The following is a 7,615-nucleotide window of genomic DNA, read 5'->3' as shown; positions in this document are numbered from 1 at the left end:
TGTTGCCTGCCAAAAAGTGTCTGACAACCAAACTCACACTGGAAAAAATTCAATCCTCATTCTATACATTACATATGACCCTCTAGATGGGGTATTAAAATTTGGTGGATTGAAAATTCATCCCAAATCAACCTAAAAATGAGAGCAAAGGATGGTTGATATATATGGAATGGAACTTCAGCCTTACATTGATTGGTATCTGATAACTAAAAGTAAACTATTTCACCCAAAAGACATAGAAAAAAATTAATTCCTAAACATGTGAAAGAGGGAAGGTTTCAGTGGGTGTGTCAGGAACCAAAGGTGAATCACCAAACTGAACTGTTCCTTCACCAAATAAGAGAATATAGTTAATGTGATTATTTAGATGAACCTTTTAAGAAAAATTGATAGTGAGCACTGACCAAAATGTCTCCCATTGAATAGAAAATAGCTCCTATCGTCAAACATATTTCTTGATCCCTGACCTCCACCATTCATTAAAACAATGCTTCTGTAGTTTGATGGCATTTTTCCAGAAAACAATGAATAGGTCAGATCAGCAACCAACTTTTTATCCACTGACATACAAACTGACTGATGGAAACTTCTAAGAGACTTAAGACTTTAAGCCTTGGTACAAGGGTTTACATCAGACCCTTCACAGGAGGGAAAAGCCATTTAATCCTAGAAATTGTTAAAACTTCCCACAAGACAAAACCATGCATTTGTGTATTTTAATTATTATTTCAAGAAAAAAATGGAAGATTTTTTAAAAAGTTTAATCTCTCTACACTTACAATTGCTTTGCTTTTTTTTTCTTGTTTGATTTTGCATCAGTAAAGATGAATTAAGAGCTATGCTTCTGCAGGTGATGCCAACTTCACTGGGTACCACTCTTCCCTTTTCCTATTAAGCCTCTCTGTTTGGTTATGTCCTAGAGAATAATTGCTCACACTTCCTCCTGAAATGATTTAAAGAAATACAGAGAGTGAAGGAAAAGATCAGGGGCATAATGCGCTTATCCTTTTTAAAAAGCAGAATCAATTGTTTCATAATTTAAATGGAAAGTGACTTCAGTTGATATTTGCCCAAGTGCTTTTTATTAAATTATTGAAAGCTTTTTTTTTACTCCTCTGCATTTTGAAATTTTTAACACCACTCTATATCATCCACATTTTTCCACTTCTCCATACTGAAGGAGAAAAAATTCCCCAATGATCACATACCAAAGAACAGAGCCTTATTTTTTTCCCTGAGATTGATATATGTTTATAAGGAAATCCAGCATGCAAGCTTCCAAATCTGCAGGTCATTGTAAGTTAAACCATGCATTCCAATCCAATCATTCCCTTCCTGCAAAGTCACTCAGCAGAAGTCCCAATTGTCTTCAGCCATCTTGAAGAGCTTTATATATCAGGAGACAAGACACTTTTCTTCTGAATCCCAGGAGAGGATTGATAGTATTTCTCTTCTTTTATGCAAGCATCTATCTGACTTCCCAAGCCCTTGAGCAACAGAAGCAGTTGTGCATGTCAATACCAAACCCATCCCATCCCTAAGTTACTTTCTTTCTCTACGGCTTACTTTCATTTCTCTACTTCTGCCCTTTCTCTGGGTGATGGACGAATAAAAAGGAGAAGACATATAACTCTTTAATAGAGTGCTGAGCTTGTCATTAGTGCATTAGTATGATTCAAGAAAATCCAAGAAGTGAGTTATGCTTTCCTCAAGGCACAGAATGAACAGTTTAAAATCATAATTTATTGACAAACTTTGAACGGAACCTCTAATTTCAGCACTTAGCACAGGGCATGGCATAGATAGTAAGTCATTAATAAATGGCTGGCTGAAAAAATAAATTTTAAAAATACAACAAAAAATAAATGATTGGCTGACCTAAACCCTGATTTTAGTAGAATAGGGATCTTCAGATGACAGAACTCCCTCTACCACTGGGGTTTAGCATCTGCTCTGAAATGCCTAAGCTTAGCATGCTGTTTAAGGCACTGATAAGTGAAGCTACTAGCCCAGGATCACACAGCTTATGTAAATATCTTAAAGGTAGAATTTGAATCCAGTTCCTCCTCATTCTAAACCCAAATCTCTGTCTGCTGTGCTTCTCAGACTCTCAATTAACTTCATGGATTACAATTGGGAATGGAGGATAGTCAGGGGAAAAGGATCCTTAAACTAGTGGAACTTGGACCATGCTTCATCCCTTTCATCCCTGTTGTATGCGTCATCAAAAATGGCGGAGCTCTTTAGGATAATCACAGCTGATTCTAGTTAGTGCATGGTTTCCAATAGAGCCAGACATCCTCCCATGAAAGCCTGAACGTTCTTTGTCCATCACTATTTAGAAATCAATCTAGTTGGCCTGTCCCTATTTGGACACCTTAATTCTCAGCCAAAAAATTTAAACATATCTCTGAACTAAAGAATCTTCTGTCCACCGTCTCCCCCCACCCCAGCCCACCCCAGCCCAGCTTTGTTTGTTCATTTTCACTCAGCCTAGGCCTCATTTACCACAGGATTTGCTCAGGATCCTTCTGGAGTGCCTCAGAGTTGTTAAGTGACAATCTAAAAGCCGATTTCGGATTAGCTAGCTTAACCAGGTGAACCGAGGGCTTCGCTTTGATTGGAGAGGAACGCTGGAGCTGTGCTTGGAAGTCCATATTGTGAGAGTGGAGGGCTTTATCAACATCCTGAGAGGCGTGCATTCAGAATAGCTGCTGATGAGAATCTCCCTAATCAGGGAAGGATTAGCAAAGGCTCAAAGCTCTCCTACTTCTAATTCCTTCTCCATGACGCTGTTCATGCACTGCAAAATGGTCTAGTGCAATACAAGAAGTATAAATATTAGATGAGGCTCTCTGCCGGCCTAATTAGCACTTTCGAAGGGAGCTTGTCATTGAGCAATACGTAATAATCACTGCAGAATCACACGGAAGGAGGGCCGGGTTTCGTTAGGGGAACGGAAAGCGACGAGGAAAGTGTGCATGGATTTAGAGGGCCAGGTAGGACGCTCATTCTTTGAGACGTTTTAAACATTTGTCATTCGCTCATTTTTCTCTTGCATCCAACTCTTTGTGGCCCCGTTGGGGGTTTTCTTGGCAAACATATTGGAGTGGCGGGCCATTTCCTTCTCCAACTCATTTTACAGATGAAGAAACTGAGGCAAACAAGCTAGTAAATGTCTGAGGTTAGAAGATGAATTTCCCTGACCCCGGACCAGGCACTCTATCTACTGCCTCACCTAACCACTCAAGTTTTAAAAATAAATCCTTACCTTCCGTCTTAGAATCAATACCTGCCTGGTTCCAAGGCAGAAGAGTGCTGGGGGCTAGGCAAGGGGATTAAATGACTTAGCCAAGATGATACAGTTAGCAAGTGTCTGAGGCCATCCACTGCCCTCTAGCATTTGTTATTAATAAGATTTTTCTCTCTTTGAAAAACAATGTGTGATAACTGATAGAAAGCACTATGTTCAGGTACTGCCTGTGGGACCCTCAGCCAAGTCACTTAACTCTCTAAAAACTCTTAGAGAGAAGTTGCTAATTTACAATGGTAGATTTTCTGCACCAGAAATTCCAGAGACAGGCCTTGAAAAGTGTTCCCTCATGAGAAAACAATCTAGGGAAGGCAAAGAGAGAAGAGGGAAAGAAAGAAAACAATCTTACAAAACAGAGGTTAAGTGGACAGGGGATAAAGAATATTGAGTTTGGAACCAAAAAGACCCAGGTTCATACCTTGCCTCTGACATTTATTAGCTCTATGACCCTGAGCAAGTCATTTAATCTCTATCTGCCTTAGGCAAATCTCCTAGGAATTATCTACTAAGATAGAAGGTGATCCTCCTTGATTGAGGTAGTCCCACACTAGAAATTCCCCAAGCTAATCCTTCTATGTTTATTTTTTATTTTTTATTTTTTATTATATTTACTTATATAATTATGTACTCATTTATTTATCATTATAATCTTAATTCTCCCATGTTTATTTTTTATTTTTAAAAAAGTTTTATTTATTTTGATAAAAGTATTGCTAATCAATAATCATTTCTGCAATGATTATGCCAAATTTCCAGATATTTGGAAAGAGTGAAAGATGAGTGATTGGCTAAATCACTCTATTTGAATCTTGATTGTTGACACAGTGAATTCTCAGGTTTATCCAAGTACATTAACTCCAAAAACCTTGGGGAAAATGAACTCTTCTTCAGTGGTTTAACCCTATATCTGCAACAAGATCCTTCTCCTGTTTTCAGAGATCCAGTCCTCCCAGATTTCTCTATTTCCCCTTTCAAGGTGACTCAATGTCATTTTTATCTTGCAAAAACTACATTGCCCAGTAGCTTTCATTGTCAACCCAGAGTTACACCAGCATGGAGATATTTCCTCCATTGGTTAAGTATGCTTAGAAGAAAGTATCACATTTTTTTGATCCTCTGCTGAGTTTGAGTTTTGAGGAGATGAGAAGGATCTTTCAGAAACAAATAAAAGGAGACAGAACACAGAGAAGTGTGTTTAGTGAAAGCAGTTTGGTAGATATAAATGATCAGAATCTAAAAGTAATGGGAGATAAGACTCCCAGAAATGGTTGAGCAAGACCTTGAAAATTAACCTCAGGAATTTGTTTTACAAGAATCAATGAAAACTTTCAACTAGGATTATAATGCAATCTATACATTATTTTAGAGAAACTAACCAAGTTGAGAGTCATGGCATTGTAGGCAATGGATCCACCTTGAATTGAGAAAGAGTCTGCCTCTAAAACCTACTAGTTATGTGAATAAAGGGAAATTTTAAACTCCTAATAGTCCCAGGCAACTCTTTAAGGCAGCCAGATACAAGTAAGAGGCTGATCTGTCTCAAGGGAGGGAATTTATATATATGAAGTTCTTCTCACTGTAAGATCCCAGATCCATACCACATGCTTCCATCCTTCCTTCTCGGTGTTAAATTATGTGTAGCACATGTGACAATTTTAGGGGTTTTTGATTGGTTAACTGTTAATGCTAGTGGCTGATGTTTCTATGGAATTTCAAAGTTGTGCTATTTTTCCCATTTTATAGAGGAGGAAAGTGAGAATCAAAATGGTAAAGTAGCTCACCCAAGGAAACAGCTAGTTTTTCTGAGGAAAACTTCAAAATCAGCTCTTCCTGACTTCAAGCTCAGGGTTCTTCCCTTTCTACCATGCTGTCCCTCATTACTCTAGAGAACAAGGTCCCAAGGAAATGGACCAAAAAACAAGTCAATGTTGATGGTTAAGAAAAGGAAGGAGCCAGTATGTATGGAAAAGGGAAGGCAATAAGAGAGATTTAGAGAGAGATAAACAGAAAGATGAGATTGTGCCAAGTCTATACCTATGTTGATCATTGGATAGAAAGCTTGTCCTAGAGTCAGAAAGACCTGAGTTTGAATCTAGCCTCAGATAGGTACTAGCTGTGTGATCCTGGGCAAGTCACTTAACTTTTATTTTTCTCAGTTTCCTCACCTATAAAATGAGCTGGAAAAAGAAATGGTCTTTTTCAAGAAACCCCCAAATGGGGTCATGAAGAGTCAGACACAACTGAAAAACCAAGTGAAAAACAATATGCTATGCATATTTTATAGTGCTCCTTAGCTTCAAGATTGATCACAATATTGTGATTAAATTCAGCACACACTCTGGATCAAGTCAAAGCAACAAGCTTTCCCAACTATGTGCCCCAGCACTGTGCTAAATGCTGAGGGTGCAAAAAAGGGCAAAAATAGTCTCTGCCCTAAAGGAGTTCACAGTCTAATGGGGATGACCATCAGTAAACAATGAATTACAAACAAGGTACCTACAGGATGAAGGCACTAGCATAAGAGACTAGAAAAGTTCTGATTTTATCTAAGACTGGAAGAGAGCCAGAGAAGCCAGGAGGTAGAGATAAGGAAGGAGAGCATTCTGGGCATGGGGGACAAATAGTGAAAATGCAGAGTTAAGAGATGGAATATATTATGTGAAGAACAGCAAGAAGACCAGTTACCCTGAATCAGAAATGTTATTCATTGTACTAGGCAGCTAGGTAATTCAATGAATAGAGCTCTGAGCCTAGACTACTACTGAAGACCTGAATTTGAATTTAATCTCAGACATTTAATAGCTATGTTAACCCCTTGATGCCCCTACAAACTCTATAAGACTGTAAGTTGCTAACAGGTGCCAATCTGAATTACCTGAGGGACTTTTTTTGCTTTGGGAATTTCCCAAGTCAATTTAATCTCTGTTTTGTTTTGTTTTTAATTACTGAAGGAACAGCATCAAGATTTTCCTAATTCATATTTCACTTAGTCATCCACAATTATATTTCATTTTGACCACCACATTAATATATATAGGTATTTTTAAAAATTCTTTGAGAAAAAAGTGGACATAACATTCTATATGATGTTTTATATATATATATATATATTTATACATATATATAATCATAAATATATATATTTATATATTTTATATATACATTTATATATTACATTTATAATACACATAATATATATATATACTTTATTTATATGTATGTCATAATTTCTATATCAGAATACACTAATAACATTATTTACCTTATTATGAATACATTGATAATACACATTGTCAAAATGTCAGAGTGAAACATCTTTCATTTCCTGATACACCTAATTAGGTCCAGTATCTAAAAAGTCCACCCTCAGAGCAGAGACTCCCTCCCATCACATCTCATGTCCATGTCCATTTTGGATGCCTTCATTCATGTCATCTTTACCTCCTACCATTTAACAGAAATTTAATTTATCTTTGTGAAAATTTAAAATTTTCAATATCAAATAAAGATAACCTCTATCATAGAAAAGTTGTCTTGGCCAGTCATTATTTCAATTTTAAAAAATCCTACAAATATCTTCAGTTACCTAGCCACGTAAACATACCATAGATATAATAAAACATATGAATGCAGATACTGCCTTGCAAAAAGTTAAATTACCTTTATCTGTAATACATTTAATTTTGCAGTCAATAAAATATAACAAAATGTCTAAGAAACTTCTCACTCAATTAATTTTTAATCTGATATGAAGAAATCCAGCAAAGAAGATCTTTGATTTTTTTATTTAAGATTTTACCAAATAGTGCTTTTAATTTTTTGAAATACTATTTCCTTTGGTTAGGTAATGTTCTAATCATTCTTATCCTTTTTTTTTTTAATTTGGGGTTAAGGATTTGTCTTTTCTTTAATAAGCCTATCATATGGGGGAAGGGAAGAGCTAAAGCAAGCATCCTAAAAGCCTTAGGTTTGGAAGATCTATAATATATTTTAATTTAATATCATTCTCAAAACCAGATTGTGAGGATTTTTTTCTTCCTTTCCTTAGTACCAAAAGAGCACATACATCCAGGTAGCCTTCAGATATTATGTCAGAGGGCTTCCATTTCCATCACTCCCTCATGATGAATGAGCTGTTCCTTTTAAACAAAGAAGCACTTCAGAGGATGACCCTGACAGGGCTGTTAATCCAGGGAGCCTGGCTTATCATTGCAGAATTCAAGGGCTGAGGTTGTACAGCATCCCTGTACTGCCTGGCTCTTACTGCACTCTCAGGCTGGAAGCTTGGAACATGACCACTAT

This window comes from Monodelphis domestica, chromosome 6 (assembly GCF_027887165.1).
Source record: "Monodelphis domestica isolate mMonDom1 chromosome 6, mMonDom1.pri, whole genome shotgun sequence".
Lineage (NCBI taxonomy): Eukaryota > Metazoa > Chordata > Mammalia > Didelphimorphia > Didelphidae > Monodelphis > Monodelphis domestica.
The sequence above is the reverse complement of the archived record's forward strand: the minus strand, read 5'-3'. Positions refer to the sequence as shown.